At 34.9% G+C, this 27,105-nt stretch overlaps 1 long non-coding RNA gene across 1 annotated transcript in view; it reads right to left on the bottom strand.

Annotated features, from left to right (window-relative positions):
• LOC135319692 (uncharacterized) overlaps positions 1 to 27,105 on the bottom strand; it is a 257,014-nt gene that overhangs the window by 34,846 nt on the left and 195,063 nt on the right. Inside the window, exon 3 of the long non-coding RNA XR_010378515.1 lies at positions 3,112 to 3,170. This is a non-coding gene — a long non-coding RNA (uncharacterized LOC135319692). The remainder of the gene's footprint in view (positions 1 to 3,111; positions 3,171 to 27,105) is intronic.

Here is a 27,105-nt window from a genome sequence, read left to right on the forward strand (position 1 = left end):
TAATTGTTTTATATATACGTCAAAAAATTGTAGCTCATATGTTTTCTTTAGCATATGATAAAATAAATTTGACTGTTTTTGTCATTGTGAAAACATTTTGAGAGTGTATCACATCAAAGCTCCACAAGGTAGAGACTGTTTATTTTGCTCACTTTTGTCTGCTCAGGGTTTGGCATGTAACAGGAACAAATTTTGCGAAATGAACTACTGTAGTGGCTATTTTGTGACCATGGAATTCTACTGAGAAGCAGGCACATTTTAAAGGCATCTTTTGTCAAATCAGTCTCTTCATCTGGAACTGTGAATAGAGTGGTCCAAATAGCTCCATATTTCTTGTCTGCGAGTCGTTTCCCCAAATGTATCCTGCTGTAATTCGAATAGCCTTTTTCTTTGTAATGTATTTCAATGCAAACACTGTGAATGGATTATTCCCTCACTAATAAGTTGTCTCCTGTGGGAGACTGCAGAAGATCATCTTGTCCACACTTAAAAAAAAAAATGCTAGTGTTGTTATTCTTTTCCTCTGATAAATTATTTATGCTAGATTAAAAAAATGTGATCCATTGCATTGAAACTTAACTTGAAATAATACTTTAACTGATGCAGACTGTAAGATAATATTTAGTTAATTTTGACAATTTATTATAATCATAAGAGAAACTTGTTTTAGAACTAGACAAAATTAATTGGGTCAAGTGCATCTACTGTAAATTTACAAATTCCCACACAACTAGAGTGTCGGCATATTTGAGTCCGATAACCACTGAGATACGCCAAAGGATACAGTGATCTCAGATGTTCTATTAGACAGAATGGTGGATTAAGTGCTCTAAACACGATCTGCCTTGTGTGTTTCTGCATTTCTGCAGTAATAAAGAGACGTCCACACGTTCTCCCACAGCACGTCTTTTTCACCTTGTAGACAACGTGATGCTGAGCAGAGTCATCGTGTGTGGACAACATGACCCATGTATTTCAACCTGCCTCTGAATTGTTTTCACAAAATTGAAAAAGAGTAGAAAAATAGATTTTTACTCTATTTGAATTTTCTTTGCAATACTAGATAAAACAGAAGATACCTGCATATACGCCTCATGTTTATTACATGTATTCATTAAAATTTACAATGTTAGATATGTTTAAATATTTTGTAACTTTGGAAGGAGAGTTGTTTTTAGAGCCATAAAAATTCTGAGTTAAAATACAACAAACAGGTAATCTCATCCACCTGGAAATTACTCATTAACCAAAATACACATTCTCAAAGAAATAATAGTATGCTCTTTTCCAATGTCATTAAATCATGTTCGAAAGAAAATACTTATAAAATTGATTATATAATATTGCAAATATTTATTCTAAAATACCAGAAGAAAAATGAAACACATTTTCTACATTCTGAACAGTTATGTGAAAGTGTCTAGAGAAAAATGACTGGAAGGAAGCACATAAAATAGTGAAATAGAAGTATTTTTTCTTTTATACTATTATCTAATTGTTCTACAAGTCCAGTATTATTTTATAAATATATATAAAATGCAACTTATTTTTAAAATGCAGGTTTAATTCTTTAGTTGAAATTTTTTTAGTTTTTATTTTAAGTATCTCTTCAAGGTAACTTGTTTTCTTGTTTTGATCCTTTTGCTTTTGTGAACTTTGCAATTTTCCCTCTTGTTCTTTTCTCATTTGCTTCTCAGAATTTTCTCTGGGTCCTCACTCCTTTCATGGTTCTCTTGTCTTCACTGCTGGCTCCTCCAGTCCTACCAGCTTTTGTCATATCCTGGGTCTCTGTTTTCATCTCTGCACTTGGTGACAGCTCAGCCAGTCTGCATCATCAACTTGCTATCATTTTTTCTGACTCTTCAGCCTCCACTATTTTTACAGATAGAATGTTAAATTAATAACAAACAAATAGCTTGTTAACGATGTGATTTATCATCTTCTAATCTGCTCTCTCAAAGACCTTTCCCAACAATAGAAATTCTGTTGAGTCTGCGGTCCCTGTGGATTTATTTTCTCTCTGTATGTCCCAGAGGGTGCTGGCCAGCTTGTTCTGTCTTTCTAGTGTTTTGAAATTAACATCCACTTTTTTCCTCTTCCTCCTTTTCTTCTGCTTTCTACTTTGCTTCCTCTTTCTCCTTTGCCATCTCACATACCGCTGTAGCCCCATCATCCAGCCTTTGTGTTTTTGAAAAGTTTGAAAATCGTCACAAGTGGCTGAGAACAGTACCAAGGGAACCCTTGATGGAGAAGCCAAGTGATGAAGACTGTGTTGTGAGTGGGGTCTTTAAAGCAGACAGATCTGGGCCTACTCCCAGCTACGGGACTTTGGTAAATGACCAGGTGACCTCTGTCAACCTTGATCCTTGCTGATTTTCAGATAGGAGCCATCACGTTCTCACAAACTGCTGTGGGCATCAAGTAGTGTACAGGTGAACGCACTGTGTAAATTCTAGAGGCAGGACCGCCCTTGCCCTCTGCCATCTCACCCGTATCTGTGCCTTTCTCTCTCTTCAATGCTTTCCACTCTCTTCACTATGAAACCCTATGCTCCAGCCGCACTGAGTACATGACTCCCTGAAAATGAAATGCCATGCTTTTCTTGCTGTTGGGCTTCCCTGGAATATGAGCAATCCCCTCTCAACCTGGCAAAGTTTTCATCATCTTTCAGATTTCATGGGAAATGTTGGCATCTCCAAAATCCTTCCCCTACTGCTCTCCAATCTCACCCCACCCACAGCTGGGTTAGGGGATTCCTCTCTGTCCCCACTTGCCCTCGGTATTTTCTTGGTAACTTTCCTCATGTGATTCTTTACAGATGGTGTCTCATGAGCTCGCTAAGCTATGACTACTTTTAAGGCAGGGATTCTGTCTCTTACCTTGATACCCTAGTGTCTAATTATGTTTCTGATGTGCCACAGACATTCAATAAACATTGGATGATTGAAAAATCAATGAATGCCAATGAAATTATTTGCAGCAAAAGATTATTTACTCTTATTACTGCACTGAGTTGAACTACAGAAAAATAGCTAGATCCCTCTCCGAATGGGTTACTACATATTTGCAACCAAGTAGCTGATTCCATAGTCGATATAAAGAATATCATACCGTGCGTAGGCCTTTCCTTGGTGCTGAAACGGTACCCACGGGGGCCCTAGGAGAAAAGACTGTGGATTTCAGAGATGTCAGTGAGTTTGGTGATAAAGGAGGAGGAGAAAAAAGATCAGCTAAATGTTAAATAATTAATATGAAATATATGTGATCTCAAAATAGAGTAATCTGACTAGAACACAGTAAACCTGCAGAAAGGAAGCCTAATAATTACTGTTCACTTCCAGACAGTTCCTTGCATTGGATTCACATTGAGCTAAGGCTATCAGAATTAGAGGCAGCTGTATAATCCAGGCGCTGCGCAGCATACGGAATCAGACTGAGTGCTTGAGTGTCTGCACCCTAGGAAATTGATTTGACGACTATGTCAATTACTTCTGGCACCAAGCTTGCTGCGGGTTGCATTACAACTGCTCTTTTGGTCAGCTGCGACTGCTTCCCCATCCACGCCTATTGTTTTAGATTTATTTACTGCACCGGCAATCATAAATCATGGACCTTTTTCTATACCATCTGGAAACTCTGGTGTCGCTGTTTGGGTCACTTCTGATTACTTGCTCTTATTCCCAGCTACTGCTAAGGCCGATGTATCCTGAATTATGAAAGACTTCCGCCACAAGCTGACCTATTTGTGAGCAGCCTTTCAGCATCTACATATGTTTATTTTATCCAACACAGAGCTGGGTAAAATAAAAGTTGTCTTCCCCAACCCTCTAGGGATTTATTCCTTTACGTGAGATGCTGAATTTTTAAAGCTCACAATTTGCTTAACAATTTGCTTACTAACCCTCTGTACATTCCCATTATTCTCACAAGGTCAAGTTTAACAGAATGATTATCACTTTTTCCTTGGTGCCGGGAATGTAATTTTCCCAATATTCGCACCCAATTTCAATCTCTACCAGAATATTCCATTTTGAGGCTAAAATTAGAGTGAAGGTTGTTACTTTGTTTTGTTTTAGTTTTTGTTTTGACTTTTTTGTTTGTTTGTTTTTGTTTTTTGTTTTTTGTTTTGTTTTTTTTTTTCAAATAGTGCTGAAATAATGAGGCAGACACACTTTTTGTCTTTCTGTATTCTGGTGTTCACGATCCTAAAAACTGGGGTTAATTACTCTACTGCTTTCCTAACAAGCTCACCCAAAAACATCTTAGCAGTGTTCTTTTTCCGACCAAATGACGCTGACGCCTACCTGTATCGACAATGTCAGCAGATTACTTTCATTTTACGCAGATGGTTCACTGGCAGTCCAGATCAAATCTGAAACTGTGCTATCAAGCAGTTTTTATCTAGAGGAGCAATTTGAATATTGGAATTTTGTTGAATTTCCCAGGCCACAGCTGCTTGCATCTGACATCTGCTTCAATTTTTTGAGCAGCCAATTTTTTTTTTTTCCTGGCAATCTCAAGGTTGAGTTTTGTAGGGCTGTGTTCATAGCTACTTAGTCCTCATCAAGGATCCTTCCCTCAGTGATAATCCACATTGCACATTGTAGAATCCTGACTGTTCTCTACTGCTCCTTTTTAACATCAAATGTCACCTTAACTCGGAGTGGGTGGATCTCCATTTTCCTACAACTTTTACCCGTACAAGAAACTTCAGGGCGGTAGAGTATAGCTCAGTGGTAGAGTGTGTGCTTAACATGCACGAGGTCCTGGGTTCAGTGCCCAGTACCTCCACCAGAAAGTAAAATAAAATAAACCTAATTACCTCCCCCCACCAAAACAAAAGCTTTTAAAAATTTTTAAAAATTAAAAAAAAATAGATTTCATTAACTGTTGGAATCACTATCAAACTGAAGGGAGACAAATGATGTATGTATCCTTGTTAGAATTTTCTTAAATAAGTCATTCAAGAGTCTTCAGTAGATGTAGGAACAGTACGTGATTTTCTCGTTACTCAAGGATCCTAGAGACGCTACAGGATATAAGGGTATTTGTTTTCTCCAAGACAAAGCCCAGTGAATGTGGTCTAATTAACTTTACATCTTGCTACATGAAAGCTACCATTTCACAACTTCGACAGTGGTGCCTGCTTGCATAATGTCATGTCAAATGACATCTGGTCATTTTCTGTTAAGCTAGCGATGCAATGCTCCAAAAAGACATGATGTCATCGAGGCAACACAGTAGATATTCGAAAAACTTCTTCCCTGTTTGTTGCTTCACCGTCACCCTTTCAAAATGCAGAGTGACACAACCAATGTGTCAACTGGTAAATTTGAGGTTTGAAGTGGTAAGACGTTTCAGCAATTGCTGGTTTCTAAATGATTTTTAATCTACCTATAAGGCCCAAAGATGCAGTGTTAGTTGTTATCATATTGTTGTATTTCCAGATCATCTAAGTAACAGACCTAGCAAGAAAGCAAAGAATAATATTACAAGAGCACCTGTGATTTGCTCTCTAAAGAACTTACAAAAAGCACACTATTTTCTCTTTGTTGTTGAAAGGATGAATATGAGTGTGCTGTGCTTTTGGTTTTAAAGAAAGATATAATAAAGGATGCTGTTGGCAAGGTGTGATATTACTTTAGACGTGTGCCTGCTACGTTCCCATCCCCCTCCAGTTCCTGCCTATTCACACAGCTAAGGAGAAGGGTGATGAAAAGTTTAACTGACTGGTGTTGTTTCTGGTCAAGAAGCTCCAGAAAGAGGGGACTCCTTGATCATTTCCTATGCACATTTGCAATTCTTCTCACTGGGCTTTTCAGAGCTAGTTAATGAGAGTATTTGCATCTAAGATTTCCATGTACAACAGGTCTTTACAATATATCAAGGTGAAAAGGGAAAAAATGCAATACAAGGCTGGTATTGAGGGGCGTCTAGTAATAAGATTTTATTTTAGATTTTCACTGTCAGAAAAAAGTGTGGAAAGCCAAGAAGATGAGGTGGTAGAGCAGAATTGTGAACATTAAAATGGGATATTCAAGTCAGAGTAAAGGCAGTGATTTCTCTAGTCTATTAGCAATAGTAGTTGCTGTTGAATAGAAACTAATGGGAAGTGAAAGAACTTGTTTTCTGACACTGAGATGACTGAAAGCAAAACTTTTCTTTTGTTTGTCTTGCTTTGTTATAGGTTTACCAAAATAAAGAGGACTTTTTTTTTTTTTTGATTATTGGTAAAACTCAAAAGGAGCACCAGAGAACAGAAAAGTGAAGTCCATGAGTCAGAGAGACATCCGAGAAGCATGCATTATAATGCTGTTTAACCTTTTATTAAGATTGCTACTGTATGGCAATGCATAAAACAGTGGATATTGGGCTCATTACATCAATACTATCTTGGCACTTTCTGAGGTCACACCAGTCATCTTTTATTCATGTTGTCACGGGGAATGGAAGTTATGCTAATAGAGCTAGGTCAGGCACACAGAGGCATAAGGAGAGGTTGAACATAAATCCCAGGCAGCAGGTGCATCAGCCGTCAGGACTGAGGCAATGAAGCCACACCAGACAAGGGCAGAAGGGCCCACTTTGAAACCATTGTCCTCTGTCCCTCAGATGACCAAATGGCAGGCAAATCCCATGTGACTCATTCATTCATTCATTCATTCTTGTCCACTAACAAAACAAAGATGGCAAAGTGGAGATAAGAGTTCTCATGTCAACGCTTCCCCAAATAAGGTGTGTCTGTGCCATTTATAGAATTTTTACCAGCCAGATTTGTGCCAGATTTCTATTCAGAGATATGAAAGCCACAAAACATCATCATGCAGTTTTTAAAAATATTTAAACTTTGACTTACTCATCTTAAAATTTACCATTATTTTGTTCTCTTTCCAGCTCTTCCTTTCAGTTCACCAATTTCTAACATCTCAGCTAAATAAAGCTTGACTTATTTTGTCTATGGCCTGTTTTCCATTATCTTGTGTTGTGATAAACGACTGAGATATCATTCAAAAGGAGACATTTTAATGGGTTTTGCAAGGGTATTATTTCTTTGTAGGGTATTACTCTGTCCTTAAAAGAACATATTGTCTATGATAAATTCATATTTGTAAAGATTTATTTTAGTAAACTTTTAAATAATTGAAAGAAATGAAAGAATTTGCCTCCAAAAATGACTACTTTTCTGAATTTATACAAATCATATTTTTATATGTCTTACTAAACACAGCTAACAACACCATGTGTGCTTGTTACATGTGAGTCTATTTAACTGGTGGGGTAAAACATGTGTCCTTTTCCTTAAAAGATTATTACACATTCAGAAATAATCAAACCTTTATTTCTAATTTGAAAACTAAAGGCTTAATGATTTAATTTTAAAAGATACTTTAAACAGAGCAACTGGTCCCTTAAAATATTCTGCAGACCACTATGTATTAATAATTTGTGAAATAAATTAATGTTAGAGGTGGTGATAAACTCAGTGTATGTGTTGCTCTTATCATTTATAATGAGTCTAAATAAAATGCCAATGAGTATGGAATGTATATGGGAACCAATGCTGATAATGACAAAGCCAAGCTTGTCAACAACAGTGTTAAAACCAATGTGCTTAATTTAAAAAGTGAAGTCAATTAAAATCAAAATAACAGTGCAGCATGTACAAATGTTGGAATAATCATTAGGCCTTGCTGAATAATGGAAGAGTATAGAATTTTTTTAATGGAACAGCAGGGGTGATACATTACACAAAGCAACAATCTACAACAATATGACAATCAAATTACTTCAGCCCCATTAGGCAGGTGCAGAGGAATAATTAACATGAATTTTTCCAATGAAAAGGAAGAAAAATTAAACTTTTTTCCCTCTAATAATACTAACATTTACACCCCTATCCACTCTACATTTAGAATTTTAGAATGATAACCTATGACGGCAAAAATGTATGATTTTTTAAAAATTAGAGTTTAATAGTCAAAGGAGATTTATGTTTACTCCATACAAACTGAGCAATATAGGAAAAGATATATATGGAACTTTTGTGGTACAATGCTAATGTTTTAAATGTACTTTGCCTGTATGCATTGCTTTTGATTTTTAGGGCTTAAAAACAAAATAATAAAGGATTTGCACTAGTTTCTGACTGTCTAATCTAATTCGGAGATAAAAGGCAACCCACAAAGCTCTAGGCAATATTTGTTATCTTATTTCCAGCTCAAATTCAAAACAAATTGTGACCTCCAGTTTAGAGTGAGGAGTCTGCTCAGTAAAATGCCAATAGAAATGAAAGGAACTTCACATTTCTTCATGAAGGGCAAAGAGTTTAAGATCTCTTTGTTACTTTCCCTGACAAAAATATTATCCTGTTTTAAAACAGTTGTGATAAAAATCTTACTCTTTCATTTACTTCCATTGGGAACCATTTAATTTATACCAAGATAAATGTCTATGTACTTAAAGGGCTGAAACTTTCTATTTCTTTCCTCACCATCAAGAAATTAAAAACTGAAAACCTCTCATCCTCAGATGACCTCTTCAGTTTAGATAGATCTAAATCAACTGATACGTGTGGAAGCTTTCGTAGGAGAGGTGGCTTAGTTTAGAAAAGATAATTGTTTGCCCTCATAGGCGGTCTTTAATCTTGAGGCTGGAAGTACTTTACTGGCAAGTTCTCATTAATCCCTATTTAGCTTCTAAGTAAGTTCTACCTTCTGCATTTTGAAGAAAGAGGCACCAAATTCCTCCAGACTCAGAAGGTACAAAAGTTCTCCTGAAGGTCGTCTGTAGAATCAGTGGAAGGAACAGTGCCGTCCCACTGATTCTTCTGTTGCAAAATTCTGTCAGTTGCTGGCTAGACATGTCACTTATGCCAAGGGGAGGGTGGACATGGTTGACACCGTGAAGTGAAAATCATTGCTCTATGGTAGTCATTACTTTATAATTCCAAAACCACCTTTCTGTATTTTATCTCATCGGCCACTATGAGTAGAATTATTGAAGTAGAAAAGTGAAAAGAAACAAAAAAATTAGTTTGGCCCTATTTTTACTAGGAGAAACAAAGAATCTCACAGGAAATCTTCAATTCCCAGGTATTACCAATTCTCAATTATCCAAAATCTGAGGCTTGAATTGGTATACTACCAAGGGATTTTATACATAAGAAAGTTTAGCCTTAATGTGAGAAGTGCAGTCAAGTATTTTCCCATGTGGTCTGGAACTGAAAGTACAGAGTATGGAATTTCTAGTTGGGCTTTTGGTTAAAATAGTTCTTTCTTCATCTCCTAGCATACAACTCAGCAAAATGTCAGAATAAAAATTTTTAGACAACTTGAAATGATAGTCAACCTTCTCAATTTATGAGAGAGAGCAATGGCATGGTGAAATAGAATACTGTTAAAGAAAAGATCATCTTTTTTAATAACAGGTCAACAAGAATGGACTGGGTCTAACATACAGACACATAATACATTTTAAGATGCAAAGTATTAACATCCAAAATTAATTCTATCTTTTAAAACATAAGTCTAAAATAGCATATAAAAACATAGATAGGTATTTATAAGAGCTGAAATAAGCTGAGGGGTTTAGAATAACCAGGTCTAAATAGAATTATATCTATTGATGGTTTGTGGTTTGACCTGGTGGAGTGAAACAAGACACATAGAATTCAGTTGTGTAAGATCATAAAATTGAACATGTGAGGACTGTGTGGGAGAACAAGTTAATAAGAAATGGCTACACTGCAGACTTTGCTACAGATATACTGATAGATTGAAAGACTAGAATTCTAATCCATGTGTATATCCTAAAGAAATGTGGCAATTTCTCTCTTAGAAATTTTCAATGGCTTTCAAGAAGGTAATGTTCTAGTATATTATGTTATTTTGAAAGCATCAAGTGAACATAAACAAGGATGATACCATGACCAACTAACCTCTTTACAGCATCATAGAATCAAGCTTAAACCAGAAGCTAATAGACACCTTCCCAAAGATTCAAGTATTGCCCACTTCTTTGGGCAACCTCAAATTTCTATTAAAATTTCAATGCTCAGTGTAACCTTTGAAATACTCTATTTATTATCAAAAATTAATTCATGTTTGTATTTTTTCAAATCAGTGTGTCTTTGAAATATGCACATTTTTGATTAGCACTGTGATTTTTTTTTTCCCCATGTACTCTAAAATCTTAACATGGTCACTATATGTGAATATATAAGAAGGAAGTGTTCATTTGATGAAGAGGAAAGTTTGAAAGAAAAAGAAGTCAGAACATATTAGGGACATTTATTTTAAAAAATCAGCTCAAAAGAACATTTATCTATTGAGATTGGATACTTTTAATTTCTTCAGAGGGGAAAAAGTAAATATGACAGTAGCAGATCCCATATGTAATTTCAGCGGTAACTCTGCTGGACAGTTCCATGCAAATCCAGGACCAGGACCATAGGATCCCTACAAGAAAATCTTGTGTTTTCAATTTTTGCCCCATCATCGTTTCCAAATTAAGGCATTTAATTTTCATAACAGATCTGTGGAGAAGGAACTAACATCATCCTCCTTTTATAAGTAAGAAATGAAAGGTTAAGTAACTTACTAAAGGTTTGTAGAACAAGTATATTATGAAGCTGGAATTTCTACCCAGTAAATGATACAGCTGGCATTTCAACCGATCTCTAGAGATTGCATGACAGTAGAACCTCCTCTCCTGATTCAGTATATATTGTCTTTCCTACAAATAGATAAACCATTTTATTTTTCCAAAAGACCCTTGTTTAAAGAAAACACTCAGATTTTGGCATAATGAGGTCCCACAATAACTTCTCTCCCTCAGTGCCTACCATATTATATCTTGGTGGGCTTTATAATCCATACAATACTTTATGATGTTGAATTAGCATTTATTTTAAATTGTTGCCTATCAGTTCACCATAAGTAGATAGCATTGCATATATTAAAAATGAGAGATTTAGATGTGTTTATTGATTTTAACTCCATTTTTCCATGGCTGTCATCAAGAATTTTTTTTTTATTATAACAAAGCAGGCTGAAAATAATATGAGACATAGGTATACAGAAACTTAAAAGTTCATTTTTAATCTTCTATTTTTGGCTTTCCTTCAACTTTTGCAGGATGTGGAAAGAAAAGCAGTCTTTGTAGTGACAAAGCTGACCAATGTACCCTTGGGGAAAAGACTCATTTTCTTCAAGACTGAAAAAGGCAGATTTTGACACTTTAACTATAGGTGTAAAATTTATAATTAACCTCTAGAAATGAGCTTTACTCTCTGATCAGTGATAGTGGGATACACTGCACAATATTGACTATGGCATAGCTATATATACCAACACATCCATCCTTTTTTTAATTTGATATTGAAATCAAAAGGGACTTAAGTAATATGTAAGGTCTAATTACTTAGAGCTGCAAATGTGTAAGTCAATAATGACAGAAAGTAGTTTTTACTTTTAGCTTAAATCTATAAATCCTTTTTTACTAATTCAGACACTAAAATAAAAAAAAAACCCTTTGTGCAATTCTTCAAAAATGTATTTCAAAGTTACAAAGTTCAGGGAAAAACATATTATAAATGAACCATAGATTTCAAAATATCATGGAAAGATTATTTTTGTTCAGATCAGATTTATTTCAGTTCAAAGTGATATTTAGAATTCTTATCTACACTAAAAAATATCCAGTGAATATATATAGTTTCAATGCTTGAGAAAAAATCTTCTTACAGTATTTCAATACTGAACTACCAGGTTCAATGGATTTGAGTTTGAAATCCAAAAATTGTAGAATAATATGTATGTAAAAAAATAAGTTCCAAGAAAAAAAAAATCCAGCAATGAATTGAAAAGCTACTGCATCATGTTCAAAAGGAAATTCAAGGATGATTTACCCTTCATTTTTTGGATTTAGCCTATTTATCTCTAGCTCATTTTTCTATAGTGCTGTCTCTAATAACTTGATGTGTATTCTTGGAGTATTAGTGTTTAGATAAATTAAATTAGATAAACATATATTCTATGTGAACAGATCATTCACAAAAGAGAAAATCAAATTGTCTAATAAACACTAAAGAATGATAACCCTCTCTAGTAATGAAAACATGAAAATAATGCAGCAATGACAAACCACTTTTTGCTCACTAGTTTAGGAAAAATGAAAAAGAAGGATGATATTGATTGCTTATCAAGATGCATGGAAGCAGTTTTATCATGTACTGCTGATCAGAGTGTGAACTGTCACACCTTTCCCAAGAATTTAGACAATTTTTTTTATTAAAATGTAAAATATACATGTCCAATCCAAGAGAAAAAGTAAAAAAAAAAAATAATAATCAGCATTTCACAAACGGGGAGCACTGAATATTAAATAAACTTGTGAAATAGTGCTGGAAATACAAATAGGAAAAGTCATTTTAGAGAACAATTTGACAAGTGTTCAGTAAAATTGAGTGTGTACATATAATTTCACTTTTGTGTATGGATTAGAAAAATCTGAACAAAATCACAAAAGGGTGGTGTGATAGTTAATTTTATGTGTTAACTTGACTGGGCCACGGGGTGTCCAGAATTTTGATCAAATATTGTTCTGGTATGTCTGTGAGAATGTTTTTGGAAGAAATTAACATTTAAATTGTTCGACTGAGCAAAACAGATTTCCCTTCCTTATGTAAGTGGCCCTCATACGATCAATTGAAGGCCTGAATAAAACAAAAAGGCTAGCCCTCCCATGAGTAAGGGGGGATTTTCTGCCTAAATAGATAAGCTAGGACATAAGCTCAGTCTTTCCTTGCCTTCACATCCACACCGTAATAAATTTCTTTCTCTCCCCTTCTTTTTCTTCCTCCTCCTCCTCCTCCTTCTTCTGGCCTTCTTCAGTTTCTCAAACATGACTTAAGGCTTTTCACTATTACCTTCACCTTGAGCTCTGTTCCCCCAGATTTCAATTGTGTGATTCCCTCATGTCCTTCTGGTGAGACCTCGCTCAACATCTTATCTGAAATTGCAGCCCAGCTCATCCCCTGCCAGCATTCCCAATCCACCTTACTCTGCTGTTTTCTTTTCTTTCTTTCATAGAACTTATTGCTTGCTAACATACAATTATTTATTGACTATCTCTCTTTACTGGTTTGTAGGCTCCACAAAGATATGGAATTTTGCTTTCTTTTTTCTTTCCAAGGGATTATATCTTCAATATGATAAAAAAAATTAGCAGTGAATAGAACTCTGTATTCAGTAAAACCATCTTTTCAGAATAAAGGCACAATAAAGGATCTTTCAGAAATGCAATAACTAACATAGCTGATGACTGTATTACTTTTTTAGGGCTAGTGTAACAAAGCCCCACCAACTGGGGTGGCTTAAAACAACACAAATTTCTTACAGTTTTGGAGCCTAGAAGTCCAAAATCAAGGTGTCAACAGGACTATGCTCCTCTGAAACCTTTAAGACAGAGTACTTTCTTGCATCTTCCTAGCTTATGATGGTTTTCTGGCAATCTTTGCTATTCTTTGGCTTGTAGGTACAGAACTTCCATCTCTGCCTTTATCAGCTCCTGGTGTTTCCCTCTCCTATCTGTCTGTGTCTCCTCTTCTTCCAGGAACATCAATCATATTGAATTAAGGGCTTATCCTACTCCAGTATAACTTCAACTTAACTAATCACATCTACAATGATGCTATTTCTAAATAAAATCACATTCTGAGGTACTGGTGGTTAGGTCTTCAAAACACCTTTGGGAGGGACACAATTCAACCTACATCAACTGCCAAATTTTGTCTAAATTACGTAATTTAGGAAGAAGAAGATGAAAACAATGGTAGAGTATTTGAGATGCAAGAAGAAATGAAGTGTAAATAAAAATTTTTGAGTGCAAACAAAAACATAACAATACAGAACTGAAATCCTAGATAATAATAGGATGAGTCAGGAAAGGAATAGTTGGAGTTCAGATATCTTAACTATTATCTGGGAGAAAGAAAATATATTAATTAACCTTATATCTTGTTGAAGTAAATATGCCTGGATAAATGTGAGAATGGGCACATAAAATTACAAACAGAATACATAACTTTCCACCTCCAGAGAAGAAAGCACTGGATAGAATAGAAAAATTAACTAACTAACTCAATCCAAAAGAGGCAAAAAAAGAGCATAAGATATATAGATAATGGGGAAAGTAATTTTAAAAAGTGAAATCACCAAACTGTAACAGAAATGCATGTAAATGTGTCAATGATTACTATTGCTATAGGTGACCTAAAAGCTCTAGTTGGAAGACAAAAGATTGTTGAAGTAAAAAAATATAAGTAAAAGCCAGACATATTTTATATAAAAACAAAAGATCTTCCAATTTTTATGTTATAAAATTCTGATTGGTAAATTTAAAATGACCAGAAAAGAACGCACCATTCATATTTCCCTGTATTTGTGGTCCTTGTAACAAATTTTGAAGGAGTCCCTGGAAAGTCCTGCTCAAGGATGCAAAGATATGAGTAATGATGTTATTAACACTGAATACATGGTACCAAGGAACTGGAGAGGCAAGAAGTTCTATATGGTCTTAAGAAAAACTTGTTCCAAAGAACATAGCATTTTGAATCATTCTACCTTTTTCTCCAAGTGGGAAATACGAAATTAGCCAGGGAATGGGTCTATGACAGTAAAGAAAAGGAACAATGATGCCTGTGTACCCCAAAGAATCTTCATGTGCATTGATAGGACATTAAAATACCTAAGTCGTTCTTCTGTGCCCATCATTCTAGAACTTTCTCCATAAATTACCATACCTCTCATGGGCCCATGAACTTCACAATACATTTTCTCATTAAAATGGTTTAATAGTCAAGGCCCCAAATTCTGCACATTCTAGGATTCTTCAAAACTCTACTGAAGGCACCCCTGGTCCCTTGAATCACTATTTACTCAACCACATCATTTGTCTGGAGTAGGAGAATTATCATTTCACATTTGAAATGTAGGAATGAAAGCAGAACACTTAACAACTTATCCAAAAATCATGGCACCCAACCTGGCAGTGTGACAAATTTTGTTAATATTCTATTGTTTCTTCTATTTTCAGATAGCTATTGAAGTAACTTTTTAATCTCAGGCATTAACTAAGAAAATAATATGGTATATTTTAGTAAAATGATACAAACTCCAGTGATGTATTTCTAAGAGTCACTGCCTGTCGAATCCCATACACAAGCGGGAGTCGATGGTCCTGAGTGTCAGCGCAGTTGGAAGCAGAAGCTATGGTGCAGAAAGAACTGCCAGACAAGTCTGAGATACAGTGGAGTGTGGAGAGTGGAGCCGTCAACCCTCTTCTTTTCTTTGCTCTGTAGGATCAAGAGGCACCTCTGTACCCCTAAGACCTTCCACTGCCAGTCGGGAAGAAACTTCCTGGAAAGTAGCAATGTTTGATACCTTTCTTCGTGTGAACCTTTTATGCCCTTTAAGATAATTCACCAGAATCAATGTATACCCACAAAAACTCAGATAAAATAGATGGCAATGTGCTACAATAAAATAACCATTGGTTTTGGAACCAGATAAATCTAGGTTTGAATCCTGGCTTTAGTCACTTACGAGCTGTGAAATCTTCAGCAAGTTATTTAACTTTTCTGAGCACCAGGTACCCAGTTACAAGTGTGAAATAATACAGCAACACAAGACAGAAAATGTAGGCAAAGCGAGCAGCATGAGCAGGTGTCCAGGATAAGATGGTTATTACTGTTAGCTCACTGTATTGGTCCTTTGCTGACGCAGGTCATTATAATTAATAATGATTATTTTCAGTGTCATTGAATTTAGATACCACAGAACAATGGATATTTGAAAGAGAATTTGGTAAATATTTCATCACTGTTATTCCATAGCATAGTAATGGCCCGAAAAAGTTCACACACTTGCAAAGACGCTAAATTAACTGAGTGGATTGAGGAATGTAAATGAGACAAAGAAATAGACTCTATGCTATCTAAGGTTGAAGAGACGATTCAGCTGTTTCTGCATAATGTGAAAAACTATACTCGGATGCTCACAGTCAAATTTTAGTGATAAAAAGCTAGTCAAAACAGATGTTAGATTAAATTGGCTGGTAAATTTAAAGAAACTGATTAATTCATCCAAATCACTTGGATAAGCAGGCAGCCACAAGTACATGTGTGGAAAATCTTACAATATTCTCTTCCCTCCTTCTCTAACATCAATCCTCTGCATTTCAAACTTATTTTACTTCTTTTTATCAGAAGCAACCACCCAGCCTCAAATCTTATGCCGTCTTATACAGGATGCTTTCTTACGCTGTGGGATGGAAAACGAATAATCACCTGCAGCCCTAATACATTTATTGTAACAGTGCCGGCTGATGAGAGAAAGTTTATAAAAAAAAGATGACTAGTATCTGGAGAATAAGTAAATTGCTCCTTGGTCTTATTGTACATATGACAATCCTCATGGCTATTCTTTTTAACATAATGGCCCAATATCTTTTTTTGAAATATGATTGTATTATCTTTTAATACTGTTGACTATTTACCTGGAAAACATCCTGAAATCCTCACTGTATTCATATCATTTTCTTCAGCAGCTAGTTATCATTGAGGAATGTAAAAAGTGAAGAAAATCAAGTGGTTTTGAATACTTGTTGTTCATCCTACTCTACGTTATTTATTTTTACTTACAAGCCCACCTGCTTGGGTGGTGAAAAGTCAGAAGTATCCTACTTGTGGCTATGACCGAGTTACTGAAAGCAGACCTGATTTCCCACCATGGACAATTACAAAACTGGACAAAAATATACTAAACAAGTTTTCAGACCATAGTTATAAAGAGACTCACGAGTTAGTTCTGAGCTTTCTGCCTTTAGGCACCTTAAAGACCACAGCGCAGGGAGGGGGAGCTCAGGCAGAGTCAAGTTGAAGAGACAGATGAACACTGAAGGAGCCAGAGGGGGAGGGACACTGTGGAACACAGCACTCAGAGAATGGAGAGACACAAGGAAAAGTTTGCAGACACCAGCACTGGGGGCTTCTGCATACAAAATTGTGCATAGGGTGAGATTTGATGCCAAGAAAGAAATCACTACTGAGAGAAGGATTTTAAATCTATAAAACTTATGAGTGAAAAAAAATAAAAGAAAATTTTTGCTACCTTGGGATTGGCAGACTTTTTAGGAGGATACAGAAAGCACTGTAAAGATGGCTCTACTGATGGGACTTCTTAAAATTAAAATCTCTTTGAAAAGGCACCTTTATGAAAATAAAAAAGCATGTGACAGACAGGGAGATCCTATCAACAACACATTTATCTGATAAAAGACTTGTCTTCACAATACCTAAGAAGAAGTCTCCCAACTTAGTAAGAAACTAAGCAACTCAGTTTTTAAAACGTACAAAAGATCTGAACAGACAAGCCACACACACACAAAAAGGATATACCAATGCCTAGTCGAATGATGTCGAATATCATTAATCATCAGTAGTCATGAAGGAAATGTAAATTAAAACCTCAGTGACTTACCACTAAACACATAGGAAAGACTAAAATTTAAAATACTGACAATAACAAGTATTGGCAAGGATGGAGAACCACTAGAAGTTGTGTGCGTTACTGCTGGGAGTATAAAATGGTACACATGCTTTGCAAAACAGACTGGAGTTTTCTTAGAAAGTTTAACACCCACTTACCATATGACGCAGCAATATTACTGCTAGAAATTTAAAAGAAATAAAAACATTTGTCCACACAAAGACTTGTTCACAGATGTCTACTGCAATTTTATTTATAATGGGATATTTCAACAACATGGGTGAGTCTCAAAAGCATTATGCCAAACAAAAAGAGTCAAAAACTGAAAGAATACATAATGTATAATTCCATTTGTATGGAATTCTAGCTCAGGCAAACTAATCTCCAGGGACAGAAAGCAGACTATTGGGTGGTTTGCTTGGGGTGGAAGGGAGTGTCATTGGCTGCAAACGGGCATAAGATAAAGTGTGAGGGTAAAGAATATTATATTCCAATCGTGTTCGTGGTAACAGAGGTGTATACATGTGTAAGGGCACTTCTATCTCTACCCTTAAATTATACTTCATTAAAGTTGTGTCAAAAAGTAACAAGGAACCATAAAACATAACTGCATTTACAAAACATGGTATTATATAAGAATGCAATTTTAAAACATATCTACTCTTCAGTGTATCAGTTTCTTCACATTCATATATATATATATATATATATACTCTATTCAATGAGATTCGAGCTTTGTCACACTTTCATATTATGTAGAATGGATTTACTTTGTTGCTTGTGGTAAAACTCTTTATCCTGAACAAATGCCCCTTTCCTGTAGGGAAAACAATTGTAGTTATCAACTGTACAGGCTAATCACTCTGAATTAAACATTTTCTTATGGATAACACAATTTAAACCATCTTGAATATTATACAGATTATTGGTAAAAGTAATTAAGGACAGAAACAAAGGTAATTATAACTTCTGATGGATGAATTGATAGGGACAAAGTAAGAACCGACCTGAACCCTAATCTAAAACTAGAACCACATTAAACAAGATCCTAAAACTTCAGTTGTGTTCTTAATTGATTTTCACACATCAGTGCACTTCCAAGTACCCTATTTTTATTGAGGACTGTAAGCAGTAGATTCCTCAAGGAAAGGTATTATGGTACTTGTGACAAGGAAGGAGTGTTCTAGAAATAGCTTCCAAAATATATATGACTTGTTTCTTTTCTAAGACCTCTGTATTCTTAAAGGAATTTATGTCCAAATGAAATTTCGAAAGTTGCTGTTTACACGGATTGAGGGGAAAACAAATCTTTCTAGGATACCAGTTAAATAATAACAAAGGATCAGTTTCCAAATGGGATTTAAAAGACTGGTTCAGGCAGTCTGATTTGCACAGTGCCATGTTAATGAAAACTCCTGTATGTTGGAAATGTGTGTCTCTTGCACGGGTTTGTGGTAACTGACGTGCAAAGCGAGGACATGATTCAGATGTGCACAACTTTCAGTTAACAGTATTGTGCCTTTGATATTTCCCTGCTAACACATATTCTATTAGTGAAACATAGGATCTGTTAATTAGAAATGGCTATGTGGGTCTAGACATTAATTTTGCGTGTGTGTGTGAAAGTAATGCATGTATCCATTTTAAAACATCCTAAGATACTACAAGTCTTGTGATGAAAAACAGCATCTTCCCTGCACTTGGTCCCCCTCTCACACAACAGAGGCAATTACTTCTCCCACTGTTTTAGCTATGCCTTCTGATATTTCCCTCCATAATTCTAAACAATGTAACAGTAATTATAAATCATGTAGCTAGCTATAATAGTATGACTTTATTTGTAAATAATGTAATTTCTAACTTTGTTTCTTGGTTGAGTGCATTTTGACCTCATCCCAGCTGGAACTCTCTGTCCTCTTGGTTACTTGAGAGTAGCCGCTTTGTCTGCACCACATTCAATCCAGGACTTCCCTTCCGTTTTCTCCTGTGTGGCATGTTTTCTTTCCGGGACCTGATGTCCCCCTTTTTCCTTGGTTGGCTCTCTCATGTTTTAGCTCATGCTATAATAGCTTCCGGAGAGTCTGCAGGAAAGATTTTTAAGGACATCTATCTAAAATGTCTAACTGTTCTCTGATCACATTTAGTAGTTTGGTTGGGTCCATAATAATATAAAATGCAAATTTCCTTTAGAGTTGTGATGGCATGACTTCACTCTCTCCTAATTTCCAGTTCTTGCAATTAAGAAATGCTACCCCATGTCCTTTCCTCATTCTTCCTATGACTTATCTCCCCACTCCTGTAGCTTAAAGGGTTTTCATTGTTTAATTTCAATTATAGGGAAAGTCTATGGCGCTGTGCCTTCAGCTGTGTGTGGGTGTGTGCCTTTCATTTATGTTTGAACATTTGGCAGTCTCTTTCAATGTAAAGTCATGTTCTAGGGTTCTGAGAACTTTTCTTGTGTTATTTCTTTGATATTTTTACATTTGCTTTGTTCTCTCTTCCAGTAATGTACATGATGCGTACCTGGAGCAATGCTTTAATTACCTCCTTCGTTTAGGCGTACTTCCTGGCAAATTTCTTTAACTATATCTAACAGTCTTTCCACTGGTTGTTCTTTATTTCATGTAGCATATCTCCAAAAGCTCTTCCTTGCTTTCTGAGTGTTCTTTAATCTTTTTTTTCAGCCTCTCATGGTTTTCTGGATAGACCTTCACTTTTCTCCTTGAGAATTTTAACAATACATTTTGAGAATTTTTTTTTCCTTCCAGGATCATCTCTATTTCCTTTGAGTTCTTTGTTGATTTGTTGGACTCTGTCTTTCTGTTGGAGACGTTCCTCAAGTTACTGGGAATTGTTGGATATGCATTCATATTTAATAGAAAGACACTGAAATGTGTGTGTATGTGTCTGGCTTATCTCAGATGACTGGTTTCACTACTAAATGGGTAAGGAGTCAGTCACTCGCATGCTGATAACTGTTTAATAGGTGGCTCTCAAGGTAGGGGAAACGCAGAGATGTAGTGTGTGCTAATTTCCATGGTATGATATTCCTACTATGGCTGATTTCCAGTTATCCACTTGACTTCAAGTGGCTGTAAAGTTCCTGCAAATGTAACAACTGGCCCTCACAAAGCAGTAATAGCTGGCACTATTAGACCAGTCGTTTTATTGGTAGATCTCCTCTCAGTATCAATTTCTGCTGGTCCTGTTTTCAGTTTTTCCAGACAAAATATTCCACAATCTGCATGACTGCTGGTGTTCATAAAATCTGAGAGAAATGGTATTTCATATATAGATTTTGACTGTATCTCCTATTTTTTGTACAGAGTATCTCTCCTCCAATGTGCTTGGTGTCACTGATTTTGGAGACAGCTTGGTTCAAATTTGCCATGGAATAATCTTTCTTTTAGGGTGGAGGAAAGGTAATCATGGGGACACAAGGGAGGAAAAGGAGTCCCTGTGAATCTACCTGCTTCTAATATAGATGGTTTAAACCAATCTTTTATTGAAGCATCATGCTCCTAAGTCCCACTGTATTTAAGTTCCACATCCCTGTTTTCTCCCACAATTGGTATCTCTTAATTCTGGAGGCTTTCCTGGGTACAATGGCATAATTTTGCATGTTTCCTGGAAAAAGTGGTTTTCAGATTATCCAGCAGTGTGAATTACTCAATCCATATTACTTGTTCAACAAATACGTGGCATCTCTCCTTTGCCCTCCCCAAATCGATCCTTTTGGCACATGTAGGTTTTTATCATTTTTAATAAATTTGACTTTAGGAAGAGTTAGTTAGGGAAGGGGCAAAGACAGATACACGTGTATATTCACATAAATCTCACTAATCAGAAGTTGTGTTTATAAATTTCATATCTGCAGTATATAATTTTAGATGACCCATCATAAATTCAAAGTTAACATTTAAAAACAACTTTACTCTTGAGTTTCCTTTTATTACTTTAAACCACATGAGCAGACTATACTGATTTAAAAAAAAACTAAAAAGACAGAAACATAAAAAAACAGAATGTAAAAAAGATTTCCTGAATTTCTATTTCATGCTTCTTCTCTTTGCTTTCTAAGGAAAACCACATTTACAGTATGATATATTTCCATCAATGCCCCTTCAGTTTATTTTATATACATATATATATGTATGTATATGTATATACACACACACTATGCATATACACTCCATTTATATATAACATATGTACCATTTATACACGCTATATATACCCCATTACCCTATCCACTACCTGTATTTATATGATAGAGTTATAGATGAATGCTAACTTTATTTGCATTTACTAATTTTTCTTGACAATGACAATGTCCATGTAATATTTCTATAGACACAAGTTTGTTGCATCCCATAAGCCTTATTATTATCTAAATACTCTGTGATTGAGATTTTTATTCTCTCTGTAAATGGCTTTCAAATTTGCAAATGTTGGAATATGTATTTTTAAAAATCAATGCTTTAAGCCAATCAAATTGTCTATTGTGATTATATAATTTTTTCATGGTAAAGGATTTTCCTTCTATTAACATTTTTAAGGCTTATTTTAAAAAGAATGAATTGATACTGAATTTTTATCAATTATAACTTTAGTATCAATTGAAAAAGTCACATGGAGACATACATTAATGAATTTCCTAAAATTAAAAAAAAAAGTTAGCAAATTCCTAAAATAAGCCAAGACTGATAGTGTTTTATACTTATGTTAATTTGTTAATATTTTTGTAGAATTTTTGCCTCAGTATTACAAGTGAGACTAGTCTTTTTCTGTTTGTTTTAGGATATTTTTGCTAGGTTTTATTGTCAATGTTGTGACTACAGAAAACGAATTGAGGCATGTTCATTTCTTATTTCTGTCTCATCACAGTATTACTAACATAAGAATTGTCTGTTCCTTAAATCCTTGAAATAAAATGAATCCATAAAAACATCTAAATCTAGTACTTTTCTTAAGAGTGGTTCTTGCAAAGCTTTCTCAACATCCTTTATGGTTATCTGTCCATTTAAACTAGAGTTGTTTCCTAAAACATAATATACATACTATGTATATAATATATGTTTATAACATGTACCCTTCATCTTTATCTGTGAATAACTGTAAGTTTTCTCAGAGTTCTTTTAACTCTCACTGCACCTGTGCTTATGACCTCTTTTCCTACAGCAAAAATTTTAAGTATGCAATTCATTTTTTTAGTGTTAAATTTGATTGTGCTTATCTATGTATATTTGTACTTATGTACCTACATATCCTGTATCTGTCTATTTATCATCTATCTTGTCACTGCTGCTGTTTTCAAATCATTCTTCAGGGCAATGACCCAACCTATAGTTTTAATTCCGATCTTAAACTTCTTAGGTTTAAATTTGTTCTTTTCTAGCTTTTTGAATTAAATGGTAACCTTATTTGCTTTTATTAATTTTGTCTGGAAAGAAAAGTGCATATGGAATTTTCCCTTTAGTAAGACTGCTGTCAAACCCCATAGTTTAAAAATTTTTGTCATCTAGATATAATACACATAAAATAAAACATAAAAACCACTTACTTATAAGTTTATCATACAATGAAATTTATTATTCTGCAACTATCACAATAACTGAGTTTTATAGCATTGTCATCAGTCCATCCCTTGTGTCCATTTGCAGTTAATATTCATACCCAACCTCCAGCCCCTGACAACAAACAGTCCACTTTTTGCCTCTATATACTTGTCTTTTCTGAACATTTTATATATGAACTAAAATCATATAATGTGTAGTCTTTCGTGTCTAGCTTTTTTCAGTTAGTATTATGATTTAGAGGTTGATTCATGACATAGCATGGGTCAGTAGTTCATTTCTTTTTATTGTTGAATAGTTTTCCATTATAAGGGTATGCACATCTTGTAACTGATGGAACTTTGGATTGTTTCCAATTTTTCACTACTGTGATGTTTTTATGAATGTGTAGTAAAGTATTTGTGCAGAAATATGTTTTCATTTCTCTTGAGGCAGTACCTGTACGTAGACTGCTGGGTCTTACTAGAAGTTTATGTTTAACAATTTAAGAAATTTCCAAACTGCTTTTCAAAGGGGTTGTACCATTTTACATTCTCACCAGCAATAAATGAGGGTTTCAGTTTCCACACATTCTTGTCAATATTTGTTATTGTTCATCTTGTTTACTATGGCCATTTGAGTTGATGTGTAGTGGTATCTCATTGTAGTTTTAATGTACATTTTCCTAATGACTGTAAAATTTTTTTCTTTTCTTTTGTATCTGTGTGAGATGATGAATGTTCACTAAACTTACTGTCGTCATCATTTCACGATGTATGTAAGTCAAATCATTATACAACACATCTTAAATTTATAGAGCACTGTATGTCAATAATTTCCCAAAACTGGAAGGAAAAAATACAATCTTGAAAAAAATTTTAAACTTTTATGCTTCAAAGGACACCATCAAACAAGTAAAAAGACAACCCACAAATGGGATGTTATATTTGCAAATCATATATCTGATAAACATCTAGTATCAAAAATATATAAAGAACTCTTACAACTCCACAAGGAAAAGGCAAACAATCCAACTAAAAAAATAGGAAAAGCATTCAAATGGACATTTCTCTAAATAATATATACAAAAGACCAATAAGCACACAAAAAGACACTAAACATCAGTAGTCATTATGGAAATGTCAATCAAGACTACAGTGAGAAACCACTTCACATACACCATGATGGCTATAATCAGCAAAATAGAATAAAGCAAGTGTTGATGAATTGTGAAGAGATTAGAACCCTCATAAACTGCTGGTGAAGGTGTAAAATGGTGTAACTGCTATGAAAAATAGTTTGGCAGTTTCTGAAGAAGTTCAACAAAGATTGACCCTATGATCTAGCAGTCTTATTCCTAGATGTACACCCAAGAGAAGTGAAACTTGTGTCACTCAAAATTTTGAACACAAGTGTTAGCAGATTATTCATTAATAGTAAAAAAGTAGAAACAATCCAACTGAACATCAGCTGATAAATGCATAAACAAACATGGTATATACCTACAATGGAATATTATTCAGCTATGAAAAGGAATGAAGTACAGATACGTGCTACAAATGGATGAACCTTGAAAACATTAAGCTAAGCACATGAAGCCAGACACAAAAGGCCACATACTGTATGATTTTATTTATACAAAATGTTCAGAATAGGCAAATCTATAGAGACAGAATGTAGATTAGTGGTTTCTGGGATAAGGGGGAGATGGATTAGAAGATATGAGGATTCTTCTGGGGTGATAGAAAAGTTTTGAAATTAGATAGTGGTGATGGTTGCATAACATTGTGAATATACTAAAAACCACTAAAGTGAAGGCTTTAAAATGGTTAAAAATGATAACATTTGTCTAAATAAGAACTATGTATATAGGTATTATACATACATATAAATATATTCGTATAATTTCTAGGATGATAGTTTCATTCTTTTAGTAAAGATTTTGCTCCACTGTCTTCTCATTTGCATTGATTCCAAAGAGTAATTTACCTTGTTCCTTAGTATTGAACATTTCTTTTGCCTCTGGTTGCTTTATAGATTTTTCTGTTTATTATTGGTTTTGAGTAGTTTGGTTATGATGTGCCTTGATATCTTTTCTTTATTCTTCCACTGCTTCAGGTTCATTGAGTTCCTTGAATATGCGGATTTAGTTTTCATTAAGTTCGGAGAAATTTCAACCATTTATCCTATTTTTTTTTTCTTTTCTGTTCTTCTCTTCTTCAGGGACTCGAACTCCACATATATTAGTCTCCTTGAAGTTGTCCCATAGCTCACTGATGTTCTTTCCTTTATTACAAAGTTATTTTTCCACTCTGTTTTATTTGAATGGTTTCTTATTGCTACATTTTAAAGTACACTCATCATTTATCATTTCTTCTGCAATGTCTAATCTGTAGTTAACTCCTCCCAGGGTCATTCTCATCCTAGACACTATAGTTTTCATCTCTGAAAGCTTTCTTTAAAATATTCCTTACATATTCTGTGTTTCTACATAACTTTTTGAACATATGGAATAGAGTGATAATAACTCTTTTAATATAATTGTCTGGTAATTTGAACATCTGTGTCGGTTCTGGGGCAGTTTTGATTCATTGATCATTCCTCTTATTACTGGTTGTGTTTCCCTGCTTTTCGCATGCCTGATGATCTTTAATTGGATGCCGGGTATTGTGAATTTTGCTTTGTTGGGTGCCGGGATTTTTGCATATCATAAATTTTCTTGAGTTTTGTTCTGGGGTGCAGTTATGTTACTTGAAAACAGTTTTATCCTTTTAGGTCTTGCTTTTATGATCCAGTGTGTGCACCCAGTGAGGTGCTGAGTCTGAGGCTAACCATCTTCCACTGTCTAGGCTTGATCCTTTGGAGTACTCTGCCTGAGTCTCTGTGAATGGTGAGTTTGTCCAGTCCGACTGCTGTGAACGAGCACGATTCCCAGCCTTCTGTCCGCTTTGAGTACTGTTCTCTCACATTCCTTCAGCTGGCTATTTCCCGGGCCTCAAGTAATACTTTCTTCACAAACACCCTAGTTTGCTTTTGTTTTACACATTGTATAGTTGATACTGGATAACATACATTTTTCTGGCTTCTTTCACTCAATATTCTGTCTGTGAGATCCAGCCATGTTACTGCATATGGAAACTGCTCATCCACCTTATTACTTTGCCCGATTTCATTGTATGAATATTTACCCATTCTACTGTTGAGGGGCATTTGGTTGTTTCCAGTTTTCTCTTACCAACTGTACTGCTATGAATATTTTTGTATATGTCTCTTGGTAAACATTTTCACACATTTCTGTTACATACATAACAAGGATTGGATTTCCTGAGATCTAAGGTATGCATACATTAAAATTTAACGGATAATTTCAAAAGGTTTTCCAAAGTTATTGAGTCAGTTCATACTTCCACTACCAGAGTGTAAGAGCAACAAACACTCCACATCTCCAACCAACTCTTTATATTATTACCTTCCTAATTCTAGCTATTTTGGTAGATGTAACATCTCACTGTAGTTTTAATTTGAATTTCCCTGATGACGAATGTGGTCGAAAGCTTTTCCTGTGTTAATTAATTGGTCATTTGGATAGCCTCTTGTGTGAAGTGCCGGTTTAAGTCTTTTACAAATTATTTTGTGATCCCTAATTTTTATTAACAACTTGAAAGAGCTTCTTTAACTTGGATATGTGCCTCTTATTAGTTAGATGTGTGAAAATATCTTCTTCTTTGTGATTTGCTGTTTTTACTCTCTTTTGAAGAACAGACATTCTTAATTTTAATTTAATTTAATCTGTACAGTTTTTCTTTTATGAATAATGTTCTACTTAGGAATATTTCCCTACTCCAGATTATGATGATACAGGTCATATCCAAGAGGTTTTAACTGTTTTGACTTCCATGTATAGATAGATGTACAGTCCAACTGCAATTAATTGTTATATGTAATATGAGACGAGGATCAGAATTAATGCTTATTCCATATGGAAATCTAATTGGCCCAGT

The sequence above is a fragment of the Camelus dromedarius genome, chromosome 30 (genome assembly GCF_036321535.1).
Source record: "Camelus dromedarius isolate mCamDro1 chromosome 30, mCamDro1.pat, whole genome shotgun sequence".
Taxonomy (NCBI): domain Eukaryota; kingdom Metazoa; phylum Chordata; class Mammalia; order Artiodactyla; family Camelidae; genus Camelus; species Camelus dromedarius.